The following is a 20948-nucleotide window of genomic DNA, read 5'->3' on the forward strand; positions in this document are numbered from 1 at the left end:
TAAGTGTAAGCTATGTAGTGTGTGTATGTATAAGTGTATGTTGTGTAGTGTGTGTATATGCATGTATAAGTGTAAGCTATGTAGTGTGTGTGTGTATGTATAAGTATATGCTGTGTAGTGTGTGTATATGCATGTATAAGTGTAAGCTATGTAGTGTGTGTGTGTATGTATAAGTGTATTCTGTGTAGTGTGTGTATATGCATGTATAAGTGTATGCTATGTAGTGTGTGTGTTTATCTGCATGTACAAGTGTAAGCTATGTAGTGTGTGTGTTTATCTGCATGTACAAGTGTAAGCTATGTAGTGTGTGTGTGTGTTTATCTGCATGTACAAGTGTAAGCTATGTAGTGTGTGTGTATCTGCATGTATAAGTGTAAGCTATGTAGTGTGTGTGTTTATCTGCATGTACAAGTGTAAGCTATGTAGTGTGTGTGTTTATCTGCATGTACAAGTGTAAGCTATGTAGTGTGTGTGTTTATCTGCATGTACAAGTGTAAGCTATGTAGTGTGTGTGTGTGTGTGTGTGTTTATCTGCATGTACAAGTGTAAGCTATGTAGTGTGTGTGTTTATCTGCATGTATAAGTGTAGCTATGTAGTGTGTGTGTGTATGTATAAGTGTATGCTGTGTAGTGTGTGTATATGCATGTATAAGTGTAAGCTATATAGTGTGTGTGTATATGCATGTGTAAGTGTATGCTATATAGTTTGTGTTTCTGTGTATTTGAGTGTGTGTACATGTATATGTGTAGCTTGTGTTACTGTGCATTTTTGCTAACTTTAAAGGCCAGAATGTAGAATATTAATGGGGAATGCAGAGAGCAGTTTTAAAGAATCTATTATTAAATGTCCAATTAAGATAAAAATATTTAGCACTGTCTCTGCAAAGGCTAATTAAATACAGAGCTCACATAGCTATACCAGTGGTTTTAGCTTGTGTTTGACTTGCTGCTTAAGAGTATTAAAAGATATGAGTTTATTTATAATTGTATTTATATTATTGTGGTCTTTTTTTAAGCCCAGTCCCGGCTCATGCCCACCACTTTTCACATTTTTGCCATGGGGGGGGGGGGGGCTGTCTCTCTTTTGAATTTTAAAATGTTGGGAGGTATGTTGGAATATAAAACAAGTTAATTTCCTTGGATTTAAATTTCAAGAAGATTTAATCTTTGAGAGCATTTGAAAAAAAAGGTATTCAGAAGTGAAAGCAAGGCCTTCATTTAACGCTTATTGCCTTGCTTGCTCGCTGTGTATTTAAATTCTGTCCTCGAGGTGCCGGAAGCAGCAAAGCGGCAACAAATCAAAAGCTTTACAGTGTTTGGGCCAAATAGAAACTCCGTCACCCTGCAAACATAGTGGTGGAATGGTGTACCCAAGTGTTAATGAAAAAGAGAAAAGGCAATTCTATCCAGCACACGATCATTAACATATATATAAAAAAGGGAGTCAACTGCACAAAGTATCAAAAATATATATAATTTATTTAGCATGGTAATAGTAAGGAATTGCATAGAGTGACCGTACAATAGGCTAAAGATGACATTAACTTAAAAGGGAGTTCCGCTCAACTCAATTGTTATCCAATTTTTCCAAAGATAATATTTCAAAACATGTCTTCCAATTGTCCCAAATATGAATATTTTAATGAAGGTTCCCTGAATTGTCAATGTCCGGACCCAAATAAGTTGTCTAATTAGGGGAGTAATTAGTCCCTTAGAATTCTTTCAACTGTTTGTACAAAGAATGCAGAAAATTCCCAAAATGAAAAAAATAAAAACTATATACAAGTTTCATTCCAGACCTTTTCAGGTTATTTAAATTCCCCTTTATTATGCTAATAGCCTCAATGCACTACAAAGAAAAAAAAATTCAGTTTATCGTATACTCAAGGAGAACCATGGATGTGAATTCAGATGTTTTGTTATAAAATGGCTGCAGAATATGGCCATTGCTATTTTTGGACCTGATTTCTTCTTGATAAAGTTATATTTGAATAAAGGTCAAAAAATAAATGTGCATAGTTGCATTTCATTTTGAAATAGAAGAATTTTAGCGATTTACTTCCATTAGCAAAGATTCTTCTAATAAGTTATTTATTAATTACTGTTTTTCTGTGGCATATGCACATATCTTTTGAGGGCCCGTGCACCAGTATTTAAACACTTTAGGGCTGATTTATCAAAATCTGGCAGTCATGATCCGCTGTAGTGGATTATGTCCGCTAGACATCCCTGAATGCCGACAGCATATGCTGTCGGCATTTAACATTTCACAAGCAGTTCTGGTGAAATGCTTGTGCAATGCTGCCCCCTGCAGATTCCAATCCAATTGGCCGCTAGCAGGGGGTGTCAATCAACCCTATCAGACACAATCGGGTAGATTGCTGTCCGCAGCCTCAGAGGAGGCATATGAGTTAAGGAACAGATGCATTGGGGCTGATTGACTGTTTAATAAATCAGCCCTTATGCATGCTCAGAGAGGTGGCTGTGGTGTGTTTTGCTTCTGAAGACGTAATTTGTGTCATACAAGCTACTGCTGACCCTCTGAGAAGGTGTGCTGTTTGAATACTGGTGCACAGGATATGTGCATATGCTGCAGACAAACAGTTATAACTTTTATAAGAAGCATTTATGCTAACCGACGTTTATTGCAAAAATGATATTTTAAATTGAAATGCACCCATGCACAATTCATGTTTGACCTTTCTATCCCTTTAATTTATCATTTATAGACAAAAAGAAAATTATTAACCTGTAAAAACACAAACAATAATAAATCGAAAAAACAATCGGCTAGATTACGAGTTTTTGACGGTAAGGCTTGCGGGGGTAACAAGCCTTTTTTTCCCACCGCTCCCTTAAGACAACGCTGGTATTACAGTTTTTTTTAAACCTGGGGTTAGCCGCAAAAAGGTGAGCGTAGAGCAGAATTTAGCTCCACATCTCACCTCAATACCAGCGTTGCTTACGGTAGCGGTAAGCTGGCTAAACGTGCTCGTGCACGATTTCCCCATAGGAAACAATGGGGCAGAGCTGAAACATGAACCCCGAGTCTAAACATGAACCCAGAGTCTAAACACCTCTAATCTTATACTTATTAACCCCTAATCTGCTGCCCCTGACATCGCCGACACCTGCATTATATTATTAACCCCTAATCTGCCGACCCGGACACCGTCGCCACCTACATTATACTTATGAACCCCTAATCTACTGCCCCCCAACATTGCCGCCACCTACATTATAGTTATTAACCCCTAATCTGTCCGCCCAACTTCGCCGCAACTATATTAAATTTATTAACCCCTAATCTTCCGATCCCCAACGTCGCCGCTACTATATTAAATTTATTAACCCCTAAACCTAAGTCTTACCCTAAGTCTAACCCCCCCATAACTTAAATATAATTTAAATTAAACTAAATAAATTTAACATAATTAAATAAATTAATCCTATTTAAAACTAAATACTTACCGATAAAATAAACCCTAAGCTAGCTACATTATAACTAATAGTTACATTGTAGCTAGCTTAGGATTTATATTTATTTTACAGGCAACTTTGTATTTATTTTAACCAGGTACAATAGTTATTAAATAGTAATTAACTATTTAATAACTACCTAGCTAAAATAAGTACAAAATTACCTGTAAAATAGATCCTAACCTAAGTTACAATTATACCTAACACTACACTATCATTAAATAAATTACCTAAACTACCTACAATTAATTAAAATTAAATTAAATAAACTAAATTACGAGAAAAAAAAACACTAAATTACAGAAAAAAAAAGAATTACAAGAATTTTAAACTAATTACACCTAATCCTGCTAATAAAATAAAAAATCCCCCCAAAATAATAAAATTCCCTACCCTATACTAAATTACAAATTGCCCTTAAAAGGGCCTTTTGCGGGGCATTGCCCCAAAGTAATCAGCTCTTTCACCTGTAAAAAAAATACAATACCCCCCCAACATTAAAACCCACCACCCACACACCCAACCCTACTCTAAAACTCACCCAATTCCCTCTTAAAAAACCTAACACTACCCCCCTGAAGATCTCCCTACCTTGAGCCGTCTTCACCCAGCCGGGCACAAGTGGTCCTCCAGAGGGGCAGAAGTCTTCATCCGATCCAGGCAGAAGAGGTCCTCCAAGCTGCAGAAGTCTTCATCCAAGCTAATCGTGGAAGAAAAGTGAGGGGTACACCTGTACCTGCCTGACTCGTAATACCAGCGGGCGTTAATGCCAAACTCGTAATCTAGGCGATAGTGTTAGTGGAAAAAGGATATGTCCAAAAAAGATTACTTCTCAGTGGAAATGAATGCTGCAGTTTAACTCCAAGGGTTGACCTCAAATAAAACAGATCAATGCTGCCAATGGTGAAGTCCTGTGAGACTACAGGGTTAATTCACATGTAAGTTGTATACTCACATACTGCAGAGCTTCACATCAAGCTCTAGATATTAAAGCAATGGGAGACTCCAGCAGGAGCAGACAGTGACGTTTTTAGGGGCAGACGAAGCGTGCAGTAGCCGGGGCGCAAGGAAAAATAAGGGCGCAGTAAAAACTCCCAGCTTGCAAGTTGCTCTGTATTAATTTTTTTTAAAAAAACAACTCTGTGACCCGAGTGTGCATTTTGGTTTAGAGCTTTGATTGTGCAATGAAGACAGATGCTCCCTGTTCTTATCGCACTTATATTCAGAAGACATAATTTAAGCACTGAATTGTATACTGTGTTTTATATAGCTATTGTGAAGTTTTGAAATTTTGCCCTGGGAGCCAGATTCTCTAGAAACAGCCCTGGGAGCAGATAGAAGTGAACTCAGATGAATGTTAAAACAATTTATTAAAACGTGTGTTAAAATCACAGGGGTTTACAGCTAGAACATCCGTATATTACACAGACTGTATATTGTAAACAATGTCTATGACATTGGATCCTTGAAAAAGCCAAGCGACTATTTTGTGAAACGATCGTTGGATTTAAGTGTGTGATGTCACGTTGTGGGGGGAGACCAACCTACTGAACTGCAAACCGCAATCATAGACATTGTTTACAATATACAGTCTGTGTAATATACGGATGTTCTAGCTGTAAACCCCTGTGATTTTAACACACGTTTTAATAAATTGTTTTAACATTCATCTGAGTTCACTTTAATCTGCTCCTGCTGGAGTCTCCCATTGCTTTTATATCTAGAGCTTGATGTGAAGCTCTGCAGTATGTGAGTATATAACTTACATGGGAATTAACCCTGTAGTCTCACAGGATTTCACCATTGGCAGCATTGATATATTGATCCCTATAATTTATCATTCATAGGTTGTTAGACAAAGTTGCAGCTCTTGAGATAGAGAATGTTAATTGGGTGAAATGACAATGGAAAATACATCCTTATAATGTTTCAAAGACTAAAGTCTCTTAAACAGTGGGGTTGCTGTACAGGTAGAATTAAGGTATTTCAGATATATATGTTAGCAACAGGTCTTGGGTTTTTTATAGGGTTAGTTAGATATTACATTCCAATGTTGTCAAAAAAGGAGCCAGGATTAAAAAAAACCTAACCCCTTAATGAATACACCACTTTACCATTTTCTGTCCGTTTGGGACCAAGGCTATTTTTCTGCAGTGTTTGTGTTTAGCTGTAATTTTCCTCTTACTCATTTACTGTACCCACACATATTATATACTGTTTTTTTTAAAGATACCATTATTTTCATCATATCTTATAATTTACTATAAAAAAAATGATAAAATATGAGGGAAAAAAAACCAACACTTTTTCTAACTTTGACCCCCAAAATATGTTACACATCTCAAATTACCAAAAAACACCCATGCTAAATAGTTTCTAAATTTTGTCCTGAGTTTAGAAATACCCAATGTTTACATGTTCTTTGCTTTTTTTGCAAGTTATAGGGCAATAAATACAAGTAGCACTTTGCTATTTCCAAACCACTTTTTTCACAATTAGCGCTAGTTACATTGGGACACTGATATCTTTCAGGAATACCTGAATATCCCTTGACATGTATATGTTTTTTTTTAGAAGACATCCCAATGTATTGATCTAGGCCCATTTTGGTATATTTCATGCCACCATTTCACCGCCAAATGCGATCAAATAACATTTTCAGTTTTTCACAAACTTTAGGTTTCTCACTGAAATTATTTACAAACATCTTGTGCAATTTTGGCATAAATGGTTGTAAATGCTTCTCTTCTCTGGGAACCCCTTTGCTCAGAAATAGCAGACATATATGGCTTTGGCTTTGCTTTTTGGTAATTAGAAGGCCGCTAAATGCCGCTGTGCATCACGCATGTATTATGGCTAGCAGTGAAGGGGTTAATTATGTAGCTTGTAGGGAGCTTGCAGGGTTAATTTTAGGTTTAGTGTAGAGATCAGCCTCTCATCTGACATATCACACCCCCTGATCCCTCCCAAACAGCTCTCTTCCCTCCCCCACCCCACAATTGTCCCTGCCATCTTAAGTACTGGCAGAAAGTCTGCCAGTACTAAAATGAAAGCTATCTTTTTTATTTATTTTTTAAGCATATTTACATATGCTGCTGTGTAGGATCCCCCCTTAGCCCCTAACCTCCCCCCCCAAGCAGCTCTCTAACCCTCCCCCTCTAACTTATTAGGAGTCATCTTGGGTACTGGCAGCTGTCTGCCAGTACCCAGTTTACAAAAAAAGATTTTTTATTTTATTTTTTTCTGTAGTGTAGCTTCCCCCCCCAAAGACCAGCCCCACCACCTCCCAGATCCCTTAGAGCCTTTTTATTTTAATTTCCCTCCCTCCTCTCTCCCACTTTTCTTACAAATATTTTCTGTAGTGCAGCAGTTCTCTCACCTGCTCCCGCCCCCTGCACGTGCCCGGCCATGGCCCCCCGTGCACGTGCATCCTTACGCGCCCCCGGCTACCCCGACCATGATCCCGCCCCCCTCTGCATCAGAGAAGCCATCAATGGCAACCCACCTGCCTTCCACGTCGGCTCCCACCCACCAACGATTGTGGCAATCGATGTCTGGAGCAGAGAGGGCCACAGAGTGGCTCTCTCTGCATCAGAGGGGTAAGAAAGGTTATTGCAGGATGCCTCGATATCGAGGCATCACTGCAATAACCAGAAAGCAGCTGGAAGCAATCAGGATCGCTTCCACCGCTTTCCAAGACCGACGACGTGCAGGGTATGTCCTCGGTCATTAAGTGTATTTTTTTGGAGGACGTACCCTGCACGTCGTCGGTCGTTAAGGGGCTAAAAAAAAAAAAAAACAAAAAAAAAAAAAACAGCTGTTTTCCTGCTGCAAATATTTTTAGAGATAGTTTGATAGATTTACTGGTGTTAATAACCCTCTTTTCCTTTAGCTGCACACAAAAGAAACCAGAAAGGAGCTTATGTTGCCAATATTATTACCCATGGCTGGTAATGTTACCATGAGAACGCAAATTCAACTGCTAAATTATAACAATAAAGGGATATGATCCGATGGGCGGACCTAAGGAGCGGTAGCAAAATCTCCTAGCTCCGCTCCTCGCCAAAGCGAAAAAGGCATAATAAAGCCTTATTTCACAGGTCCAACTGACCAGACCTTGCAGGGGATCTCCTAACCACCTCCGGTCAACATAGTTGGGGGCATTTTCACCCGCTCCCCCCGCCGCATAGTCGCACGGAAGAGAAGTGGAGCGGCCTGAAATAAAAGCCGCAAGAGGTTCAGTTGGTGATTTTAAAGTTAGGAGCCAACTCTGGATCAAAGAAGGAGAAGGGAGGAAAGGGCCTGCAGCACTATCAAAGTCCCGGGCAGGGAATAGAAGGTCCAGCAAGACAGCAGGCAAGTGGGGACTCACACCTCTGGGTACAAAATAACTGTCACTTTTGGCGCGCTTTTAGATCGACCAGATCTGTATATCATACAACAGAGACGCCACAGAGCAACTATAGACATAAACAAGTACGCCATAATTGCGCTAAAGGCAGTTTACATAGTGCCATTACATTCTCCCTGAGTGCATTGAGAGCTGTACCCTGACCATACACTCCCTGCAAAACTGATAACACCTATTAGGTGGAAGCACTGACTGGAAGCACAGACTCAGGGTGCCAGCTGCACCTGGAATTATACTGGAGACAGCTTAAATCTGACACCTACTCCTATCTAGCACCCTTGAATTTTCACTTTATTGGGGTGCTGGAAATGGAAATGGAGTGAGAACATGACATAAGCCCCCCAAAGAACCCCCCCCCCCCCCATAGTCTCCGCTCAGTTAAATAAAGTCCCTTCAAGTGCTTTACTTGGCTGCCAACCTTATAATAGAAGAAGGCCTCTTACATAGCTGCATGAGGAAATACTACCCACCTTATCAAAAGCAAACAGACACCATGTCAAAACAAAGGCAGCAAGAACGCAGACTCAGACAGCACACGGAGGTACTGGAGATACAATCAGACCCAGCAGAAAGTCCTGAAAGCGCCTCTCCAGACACACACCCCATACAATTATCGGCCCTATTCCTCCCGAAAATTGAACAATTACAGACAGGACTAGATACTTTGACCTCTGAATTCAAAACTTTCTCGGCAAGACTGAACACTGTGGAACAGAGAGTGACCGACACAGAAGCACAACAAAGAGAATCCTCCACGGGCATATTGGCCCTACAGAGACAAAACAAAGCACTCCAGGAAAAGCTAGATGACCTGGAGAACAGGTCCCGCAGGAATAATATCAGAGTAGTGGGACTTCCGGAATCCAATCCGGGCCTGGATCTGGTGGATTTTGCGGAAAGGATCCTGCCAGAGTTACTCCACATTCCACAGTCCCAAATTCCCTGCACAGTGGAAAGAGCACACAGAGTGGGCCCCCAGCAACGCAGGGGGGACCCAGAAAGAGCACCGCCGAGGCAAGTAATGATTAAATATCTGGGTTTCAAAGATAAAATGGCAATTCTTAAAGACTATAGACAAAACCGGGATCTCTCTTATGAGGGAAAAAAAATCCTCTTATTCCAGGATTATTCGGCAGAGGTTGCTAAGAAGAGACGGGAATTTTCCCCTTACTGCAGGGACTTCTGGAAAAAGGAGAGATGGTGTCTTTGCTCTACCCAGCACGGCTGAAACTGCAGACAAGAACGGGCCTGAAATTCTTTGACTCACCAAAACAACTGCAGATCTTTCTACAAACAGAGGCCGACCATCTGGGGATACAGAGAGAGGAGATCCCTAGAGGAAATAAAGAGGACATTTGAACTCTTCGGGCATAAAATGAGGTTGGCAAGTGCAAGAAGCTTCAGACAAGTTGACCTCATCTAGTCAAATGGACTGAGAACATTTACTTCACTTTATGAAGCGCTGCTTATCGTGGTAGTGCTGACTGCATATCCTTTTGAAAGTGGGGGGGGGGTTCTCCAGTTGGGTGTTTTGAATTTTGAGTTTTGTATTGTGTGTTTTCATTTTAAAACGATTTCCACAGTTTTGTATTTGAAAATACTACAGTTGACCAAGGTTTTACTAATAGTTCTGTCCAAAGCACCAGTTTTGTGATGGTTAAAATTTTCTTGCTAGCTTTGTTATTACTATCCTGTACACTACTAATTATTGAATTCTTGCCTACCAGTTTTGTTGTCCCCGCCAAACAGCCTACACTAAACAAGAGGGTCCGGTTTGTCCCCCCCGAGGTGCCAGGTGGTAAGTGTGGTCAATTTAAGCCTCAGTTCTCAGCGAGTTATCACTCCTCCATCAACTCACCTGCACATAGCTCAGGGCTTGCCCCAGACACACAGAAACCGGAAGGGCCTGTCTCAATACCTAGTCTAGGCTACACTATGGGCCTCCGCATTGTTTCATGGAATGTGGGGGGAATTACGTCCCCTGTCAAACGAAAGGCAATTTTAAAATATCTTAACACCAAAAAAGCTGATATAGCCATCTTGGAGGAAACACACCTAAAACAGGCAGAACACCTAAAGCTTAAACAGGGATGGGTGGGGGAAGTGATCTTTACCCAATATGAAGGAAGTAGAGCAAGGGGTGTGGCCTTCCTCTTTCGGAAAAACCTTAACTACCAAATCCTACACACAGTATTAGATCCAGAAGGGAGATACGTCCTACTTAAAGTCCAAGTGGAGAGGGATGTCTTAATACTAGGAGGGGTATATGGTCCACACATGCAAAAGGCTGAATTTTGGAGCTCCCTTAGAATCAAACTCCTCTGCTTTGCAGATGCCCCTATTATTTTAGGAGGGGACTTTGACATTGCCCCGAAAGTCCCAGCAGACAGATATAAAAATCCCATGATATCTCCACAATATAAAGGCCCGTATAAGAATTCCAAAAGGGAATCCTTGATACTGTCCAGGTTTGCGGGGGCCCTTTCCTTGGTAGATATTTGGAGACACAGACACCCGGAGGCCAGGGACTTCACATGCTCCACCCCAGCTAAAGATACACACTCCCGAATAGACCTATTCTTAACTTCGGCAGAGTTACATTCTAGGATTGAAGACACCAGAATAGAAGCCCCTCTTTTATCAGATTATGCCCCGATAACCATTAAATTAAAGGCAGGTCAGGGAGGTATCCCCCCGGGCGCATGGTCGTTCCCAAGATATCTCTACAGGGACACCAACTTTAAGAACTACCTACAGGGGGAATGGTTGACATATCAGCTTACTAATCAACAACACACTGACAATCCTATTCTTTATTGGGAGACATGTAAGGCGGCCTTGAGGGGAGCTATAATGTCATATGTAGCGGGGGTTAGGAAGAAGAAAAGGGTTAGAGAAGACTTACTACTGAAACAATTGTTGAATGCGCGCAACAAATACCTTAGATATCCCACGACCCTGAATAGAGACAAATACAAAGAATCCAAATTTAACAGAGACACAACCTTAGCACACAATGCAGCAAGAGACTTAAATATAAACCATGCAAAGTTTTACAGATACGGCAACAAAATGGGTAGGTTACTGGCTAGGATCACCAGGCTTGCAAGACCCGTGACACCAATTGTCACCATTAGGCAAGGAGATAGGATACTTACATCTAAAGAGGGAATCCAAGAAACCTTTAGGGAATACTACTCTAATCTTTATAAAAGACAAGAGGTCCTTGACTCAGACAGAGACGCCTTTTGGGCCTCCTTGGACCTTCCTTCCCTGACAGCCCAACAGATTAGCTCTCTCAACGCCCCTATTGACTCTCAGGAAATCTCTCGATCAATTGGGATGGCCTCCCTGGAAAAAACCCCAGCGCCGGATGGCCTCCCGCCCGAATTCTATAAAATCCTCTCGGAGGAGATCACTATGATTCTGACCCAACTCTTTAATAGCATCTTGTCAGGACAGGTTGAGCTGTCCACTAGATTCACAGAAGCAAAAGTTTGCCTAATCTTAAAACCAGATAGGGATCCCACCTCCACAGCATCTTATCGTCCGATCTCTTTGATGAATGTGGATTATAAATTATTCACCAAAATAATGGCTAACAGACTGGCGGAAGTCCTCCCGTCCATAATCCACCCGGATCAGTCAGGTTTTGTGAAAGGTAGAACAGCGGTCACCAATCTCCGTACTTTGCAGTTTGTCCTTACCCATTATTGGAGAGGGAGGAACTCAGATAAGGAGAGGCCCCCTAAAGAGGCCTGTGTTCTACTTGTAGATGCAGAAAAAGCCTTCGACCTAGTGCTTAGGGAAAATGGACACACATTTGTATAAACACTTTAGAGATGTACACAATAACAAAATTAAAGATCTCTCTTTTTGGGGTATAATGAAAGTGAAGCCAGATTGGAGAGGAGGAAACTTTGATACCAAGTTACTCAAAAAAGAGGCAGAATTAATATATAACATGAAAACCTTACACCCATTAGGGCTTAACTCAGAATTGGATATAACACCATTTATGTTTGATGAATAGAAAAACTATGGGAACATACCAACATATGCACCTTATTGTGATATTGTTTCTTATTCTACTCCCTGTTAATTATCTCTGTTCACTACTGTTTGATAACCACTATGTATCTAAGAGGTTTCTACTCTGTGAGCTGTATATACATACTAAAAAGAAAAAACACCACTCTATAAAGTAATTAACCTGTTTAAAATTGTTTAGTTTATAGATTTCCCTATATATGGTCACCAAAGGGTGTGTTTTTGATTAGTACTGTGCTAAGTGCAGAATGTACAGATATTTATTTGTCTTTTAAATAAAGGACTATGACTGCTTTTTAATAAAGGTATCTTTACCTGAACCACCTTAAGAGAGCCTTTAGAAGTTTTCCACACCCCTATTTTAAGACTAACCTATCAATAGCAAGAGGAGGGGTATTTAATAGCACCCAATACTGACACTAAACACTTCTTGAAAAAGCCCCAAGGAAGGGGGGAAACGCGTTGAAGTTTGGCACTTTGTTTGGCACTTTGTTCTAGAAAAGAAAATATCAGTCATATCCCAAGCGTGAAATTAAGACGTTTGGTGAGCTCTGTCATTTGAGCAGACCTACTTTGGAAACATTCCAAACTGGAAACCCAGCTGATGACGACCACACGCAAAGCATCCAGAACGTAAGCGGAAGCGTCACTTACAACAACTGAGAGAATCTGACACAGCCCCAGCGACCGGCACCGCACCTGTCAGCCCAGAGGACAGCGGTAAAGTAAACGGTTCGCGAGAGGAGTATAAAGACCTAAAGGACCCAAGTTCTAACAAGGGGATTTCCTACTTCATTCAATCTTTTGGTACGGCTCCTGGTAGCCACCCTCACAACAGACTACAAGCCGGCAACCCTCAGGTACCCATCTCATATGATAGCCTGATACCAATACTCGTCAGAGCAAGATCAACTACATATGAGAGTGAACTGTTCACTGTTCCTACAGCCATCCTGCTTGCTATTAGCCACCCTATATCTATATATATGACCGGTCATTGTTCTGATCACTGTCTGCTATAGAGACTATTGCTCTATTGGGCAGCAAACACCTTTGTTCTGTGTGACAGCCCACTCGCTGTTTTTTATTATTTTATGTTTTATATGTACTATTTTTAAACTGGACGTCCAGTCAGTTAGCATTGCCTTGAATGTATTTTAGTTTGCCTCTCAATTTCATTTATGTACATTAATCACACTTAGTGAATTTTAGCTCTAGTTAGAGCACTGTGATTATTATTGTTAATACATATTTTCTAGCCAGGATTAACTCTTAACTAGTGTTTTAGATAGTTTTTAAATATCTACCTATTGCAATTTGCTTGTTCGAGCTCATCCTTAGAGCTAGGTATTTTCTCTATCCACATCACACTAGACACTACGTGTGCTATCTTATCTGACTCTTATTTTATTGTATTAAATAAACTTATATCTTTTTAGAATCATTGACTTCTGTCATGCTGTTTTTAACATTGATCACTTGCTGATACAATTCACTTATAATTCTACCTCTTCACTGTAAATAACATCCTATATTTCTTATCCTCCACCTGGGTGTATTGACCCCCTCTTGTGTATTGAGAATTACTCATTGATTTTGGGAACACATACCTTAGCTGTTAGCGCCAGTACTTTTCTCTTCATTTTCTAACCCTTTTTTGGCCCTTGTGAGAGGGACCATTTTCTGTACTTGGCTGGTAGAAATAAGCGCTGATTCATACTTCTTTTTCAAAATAACTGGCAACTTTGCCACGGGCCTGAAGGCTATCTATGCCTCTCCAGTAGCCTCAATTGTAGTAAACAAAATCCCTTCTCTCCCATTCAACCTGTAGAGGGGAACAAGACAGGGTTGCCCCCTGTCCCCCCTCTTGTTCGATATAGCTCTCGAGCCACTGGCCATTAAGATCCGGAGGGAATATGAAGGTCTTAGAATAGGCAAGACAACCAAACATTTATCCCTGTTTGCGGATGATATGTTACTATATATATCTATAGAAAACATAAAGAAAATAATGTCCATCTTAGAAGCCTTTGGGAAAATATCAGGCTACAGGATTAATGCGGACAAGTCGGAGCTGGTCTGGTTGACCCCACATAGATCTGAAGGTATCACACAATTCGATTTTAAAACAGTACAGAATTCCTTTAAATATCTCGGTATAAAACTCACGACTAACCCAGACAAGTGGTATGACATCAACTATGCCCTTCTGAAAAAAGAGGCGCAAGACCTGCTCCAACACTGGGCTAAACTTCCACTATCGATATCGGGCAGAACGGGTCTCATTAAGATGATCCTTTTCCCAAAGATATTATACTTCCTGCAGATGATCCCCTCAGTACTTTGTAAAAGTGACTTGAAGTGTTGGAACTCCCTATTCCTTAAATTCATTTGGGCAAACAAAAAACATAGAATCACAAGAAAGAAAATGTACTGCTCTGTTGAGGCGGGGGGACTGGCAGTTCCGAACCTTGAGCACTATGCCTGGGCGGCCCAGGCAAAATTAGTTTTGGATTGGCTCACTGCTTTGCAGTCCAGGAATTGGAGGAGCAAGCGATTGTACCATGGGACCTTAGATCCCTCCCTCATCTAACAGCGGCTAAGGCGGATAAGCTCCTAGGGGACTATCTTCTAATGCAGCAACCCCTCTTTGCGTGGAGGAAAATCTGCAAAAAACTTAAATTCAACAATGAGTTCTCGAAATACCTACCAATTCAAGGTAATCCCAGCTTTATCCCAGGCCTCTCCTCCAGACCTTTCGGAATGTGGAGAGAAAAAGGCATTGATACTATCTCAAAGCTCCTGGAATTGGATGGGAGGAGGGTATCCACATTTGAAAGTCTTCAAAGACAGTACAACATACCATCATCCCACCACTTTGCATACCTCCAAATAAAACATTAGATAAACTCTCTGTACTTCACGGGAGAAATGCCTGGAAGTGACAACCCGATCTATGCCCTGGCCTCCTCCTTCCAAAATGGAAATATTTCCATTTCAGCAACCTATAAGACCCTGGGACGTGAAGACAATAACGACTCGCTAGAGCTAATTAGGGTGAGATGGACGGATACCTTACACTCAGACATTTCAGTACTGATTATCCAACAGAGCATACGAAAGGTTAGAAAGGCCTCTCTGGCAGCAGACACTAGGGAGGCTCACACAAAGTTGCTTAACCAAGCATACATCACACCCAACTGTATAAGGTCTGGGACCCTGAATCTGATGGAAAATGCCAAAAATGTGGGGCCCCTAAGGCTGACCTTCTACGCATGATATGGGCTTGCCCGAAGTTGTATAGATTCTGGGGTATGTTAACCTATTGGGTAAATAAGACCTTTAACACACAGATAATTCTTTCCCCGCAGATTATTGTTTTCCTTGACCTGCAAGGCCTACCCAAGGAAGTCAAGACACTTGTACATACTATAATTTTACAGGCTAGAACATTAGTCTTTAAATATTGGCTCAAGAATGAGTCGCCTGGTCTTTCACAGTTGAGAGCTAGAATACATCAACAGATGGTTTATGAGCAGGCTGATGCCTTGGGAGACCTTCAGAATAGAACCTCGCAGTTCATGAGAAAATGGGAAGCATTTATCAAAACCCTACACACCTCTCAGCAAATTCAGATATTGTTCCCACTCATAAATGCAATCTACTTTTTGGAAGCACAGCTTAGAGGGGAATGGGACCTTAACTTTGATGTAGGATAGAACCCTCTTACCACTGAACCTAGTGGATAGCTCTTGGGACACGCTCTGGTGCCTGGGGGGAAAGACCTCAAGATGGTGGGAGATTGTTGGTCGAGCTTTGGTAATTACATAGTAGTTATTAGGAGTTTGAGAGGTTCTCCATCCTCTACCCAGGATGGGGAAGTGAAGAGAGTGAACTTGAGGGATTTGTACTGTTAACTTAGGAAAGGGGAAGGGAAGTCATACAGGAACACTGTAAAAATGTTGTGCTGTCAATACAATACTCAACTTATCAGATACTGGTTTACCTAGTTTGAGAGGGCAGGTTATTCCAATTATAGTGTCAGCAAGTTACAAAGCCAGCATGAATAGGATTCTTGTTTGTTTTTCTTTTCTTTTCTTTTTTTTTCTCCCTCCGCAATAATATGTACATCACTGCTGGAAAGTATCTCTTGGTGTAAGGATTGCTTCCAATAAACTGAAGTCCTTAGGAGTTTGTAGGGTTCCCTCCATCCTGTACCCGGACGGGGAGGAGAAGGAGGAGAACTTGAGTGAGTTGTACTGCTAACTAAGTAAAAATGGAAAATGAAGGTATGCAAAACCATTGTAACAAACGTGATGTTGTCAACACAATATTTAAATTGTCATAGGCTGGAGTATCCACTTTAAGAGGACATGTAACTCTTGTTAGTCTGTCAGTGATTTACAAAGTCAATGCGACTGGGACTCCTATAATTCCTCTTTTGCAATAATATGTACATCATTGTGAAAAAGTATTTCTTCTGTGTATTGTATGCTTTCAAATAAATAAAATATAAAAAAAATAACAATAAAGGGATATGTAACCCAAAAATGTTCTTTTGTGATTCAGACAGAGCATAATATTTTAAAAAAGCTTCCAATTTACTTATATTATCAAATTTGCTTTGTTCCCATGATATTCTATGTTGAAGAGCTACCTAGGTAGGTATCTTGAGCACTACAAGCCAGGAAGTAGTCACTGCCATCTGGTGTTCTTCCAAATGAATAAGATTCTTGCAAAACTTCTGCCATGTAGTGCTACAAAACTGGACCAGCTCCTAAGGATACTTCCCTGCTTTTCAACAAAAGATACCAAAAGAATAAGGGAAAAATTGATAATAGAAGTAAATTAGACATTCTGGGACCGTTTTCAGTTTCACAAAAATCAAAATGTTTCTGTATTATATCTTGTTTTAAACTTCAAAACAGTATATTTACAATTTTCACTATTTAGCAACAAATTGTTAATTGGTCAATAAATATATAACCGATAAATGTTGATTCTAAGGGACAAATCTTAAACGTTTTGCAGGTCTAGATGTGGTTTTCCATGCCAACACTCGCAGGGGCAGACCTCACGGAATGCTATTACAAAAGGGGTTGTCCCTGCGCGTGGCAATATGTCTCCCATAGAAGTAATGAGAGAGCTTTGCAATGAAAGACCAGTTACACAGGGAGAAACCGGTGTGTTTTTACATTTGAATATTATGCCTAATACAACACTAATTACGCTGTTTATAGTGCACTGTACATTACATTTGATGTTATTTTTTTGCATGCATAGGTTTTCCTTTTAGAGTAATTAGAGTATTGTAATAAAAGCTCTCTACCTTTTAACTGGTGAGAAAGAACAGTGAGATCTGTTGTACGAAAATGTTTTCAGAATTACCCTGGGATTGGAGATTTTTTTTATATATATGCCTATGAAACACCCATGTTCAGCCCATTTTATGGAGAAAAAAAACAATTATACTTTCTATTTTGTACTTTTAAGTATGAATTTCTTCCTTCCTTTTTTTTTAATTTAGTGTACCTAAATTATGATTTACGCAGTGCATACTTAATATTATTTATTCCTGTTTAATTTACATACAATTTTTACATTTTTTATAAAATACGATTTTTGGGTAATAATTTTGTTACAATTTTTAATGCACCTTAACAATACAATTTTTCCCTGCGTATTATTTTGCGAACGGTTAAACTATTAATTTTGTGTGATTTTTTTTTTTTACACTTTTGTTATGTATGCATCTCCTTCCCATACGAAAATGCAGTATACGCCCCTTAGCAAGATACCCTTTCTTCAGGGTAAAAAGGTGGCTTTATAGAATTCTACCAGAGAAATAGGTCTGGCGAGCATTTTTATAGAATCTCACCAGTCCAGAGTCTTTTTAAAGACATTTTTAATAAAATATTAAAAAATAATGCTTCAGTTGCATTTGAAAACTTTTTTTAATTGACAGGAAAATATTCACATTAACTGAAATAATAGACTATGGCCCAATTTTAAAGCATAATACAATGTGCATATAACAAGAAAGCTTTTTTCAGCAATATGCTGAGGTTTCATTGTATCCCAGGAGAAATGATTGGTGCATTTTTTTCTATTCGGTCCATGGCTTCCTTTTCTCATGTGACCTCCATTATACGGACATGGATAACCTGTTAATGGCACTCATGTTTTTGACAAGAGTTGACAAATCTATAATCTAAAAAAGAGTAATGAATAAAACATAGAAATATATTTGTAGCCTCCTGACAGAAGAAAAAGAAATACAAAGTGCAGTCATTGTATATCCATGTTATGAGAATAAGTAGAAACACTATACACAGGGAACCACTGAGATAGAACTACCTTGGTTTTCAATGTGGTTTTGCAGAGGAACCCTAATTAATTCCATCTAGTATTTCAGATCCTTAAACTCCCTAGATGAATGATAATTGGAAATATTCTTTCTTTATTGCAATGTTCTTTTCATTTACTTATATTTTTCTATATAAACAAATTAAATTAAAATATATTACGCACATGCATCAAATAAAACATTTTGCAGCATTTAATTTATATATATATATATATACAGGTGGCCCTCATTTTACAACGGTTCAATTTACACCGTTTCAGAATAACAACCTTTTTTTCCAGTCATGTGACTGCTATTGAAAAGCATTGAGAAGCAGTGCATTTATTAAAATAGCCAGTAGGTGGAGCTGTCCGCTTGTGTTGCAGCAAAGCCAAGCAAGCTGAAATTAAATCAGTTTAACCAGTTCTGAGCTATCGAGCAGATTTCAAAGGAACAAGATCTTCCTGTCTATAAATCAGTCCAGATTGGAATGCATAGAAAGAACTGTTTGCAGAAAAATGCAAGTGAAGTCTGTGTTGTGCGATTATTTTATTAGGTTTATAATGCTGTTTAGCATTCAAAGTCTTTATTTCAAAGCTTTAAAAATAATGTATTAGATGTTACTTATGACAATTTGGAGAGGGGCCTGGAACCTAACTCCCTCACTTCCCATTGACTTACATTATAAACTGGGTTTCAATTTACAACGGTTTCGATTTACAACCATTCCTTCTGGAACCTAACCCTGGCGTAAACTGAGGGCTACCTGTATATATATATATATATATATATATATATATATATATAATAAATTGTGTTACTCCATTGAGCAGTGTAGTAAATACCCCTGTAGGCATAAAGTTGTTTCCTATGTACCCAACTGTAAGCGCAAATATTATTTTACTTTTACATGAGCGAAAATGAAAATCATGTGTTTCACAAGCTTGTATCAGATATATTAATGAAGTAAATATCTAGAATCAGATTTTTTTGTTTTATGTTTTCCCGGAATGTAATATTTGGTAGTATTATAACAGAGGATAATAAACACATAAAACACAGATATTCCATTGATATTAATAATTATATGCAATTAATGTGCTTCTTACATTAAAAAAAGAGGAAAATAAACTCTTCTGCTGGGAGGGAATTAATATTTATGGTACTATCTTTTTATTTTCATGCACAGTTTATCCAGGGATAGGCACAGACAAAGGCTGTGGCGGACATTTTCCAAAGTACAGACCTTAGTGAAGGACACCAAGGTACATTTGAAATTAAAAACATATTTTTATAGTGCTGGGTGTTATTATACTGATGCAGCTACCACTGATCCTATAACCAGCCCTCCTCTGGCTATACCCATGTGCCAGTGTCCCTACGGTGTCATTATATAGTGCTGGGTGTTATTATACTGATGCAGCTACCACTGACCCTATAACCAGCCCTCCTCTGGCTATACCCATTTGCCAGTGTCACTACTGTGTCTTTGTATAGAGCTGGGTGTTATTATACTGATGCAGATACCACTGACCCTATAACCAGCCCTCCTCTGGCTATACCCATGTGCCAGTGTCACTACTGTGTCATTATATAGCGCTGGGTATTATTATACTGATGCAGATACCACTGACCCTATAACCAGTCCTTGTCTGGCTATATGCATGTGCCAGTGTCACTACTGTGTCTTTGTATAGAGCTGGGTGTTATTATACTGATGCAGATACCACTGACCCTATAACCAGCCCTCCTCTGGCTATATGCATGTGCCAGTGTCACTACTGTGTCTTTGTATAGAGCTGGGTGTTATTATACTGATGCAGATACCACTGACCCTATAACCAGCCCTCCTCTGGCTATATGCATGTGCCAGTGTCACTACTGCATCTTTGTATAGTGCTTGGTGTTATTTTACTGATGCAGATACCACTGACCCTATAACCAGCCCTCCTCTGGCTATACCCATGTGCCAGTGTCACTACTGTGTCATTATATAGCTCTGGGTGTTATTATACTGATGTAAATACCACTGACCCTATAACCAGCCCTTGTCTGGCTATACCCATGTGCCAGTGTCACTACTGTGTCTTTTTATAAAGCTGGGTGTTATTATACAGATGCAGATAGACATCCAGTATTTCACTCAGGCTTTATTTATTTCATAACTTATCACCCAATATCACTAGCAGTCTCTTGACAAGCCACTAACTTTATTCACACTACATTGTTTTTTCTTCCTATTATTTAATCAGAAAGAAAATATATAATAAGGTTGTGGCGGACACTGCAAGTGCTAGTCACGGACAACAGTGTCCGTGTACGGACACCTTGCCTATCCCTGAGTTTATCTGTCTTGTTTTTCTGTGGCATACTTCAGTATGATGCACTATACCTATTTTACAGGGGCACATTTATCTGTCACTTGTCTCTGTGACACTTGGTCACAGTAATACACTTTCTCTGTTCGGATCAGTGAAGCTGAACTCCAGCCCTCATGTGTCACTAAAAAGACAGAATATAAGGTTTTAGCAAATTGAGTTGAATCAGTGATTGAGCAGCGCTCTAATCTAGGCCTGTTAGGAGTACTTGAGGGTAGAAAAAAAAAACATAACTATATCATGAAAACAATAATGAAGGCCAATCCCTGGATTACCCCTTGCT

The sequence above is a fragment of the Bombina bombina genome, chromosome 1 (genome assembly GCF_027579735.1).
Source record: "Bombina bombina isolate aBomBom1 chromosome 1, aBomBom1.pri, whole genome shotgun sequence".
Lineage (NCBI taxonomy): Eukaryota > Metazoa > Chordata > Amphibia > Anura > Bombinatoridae > Bombina > Bombina bombina.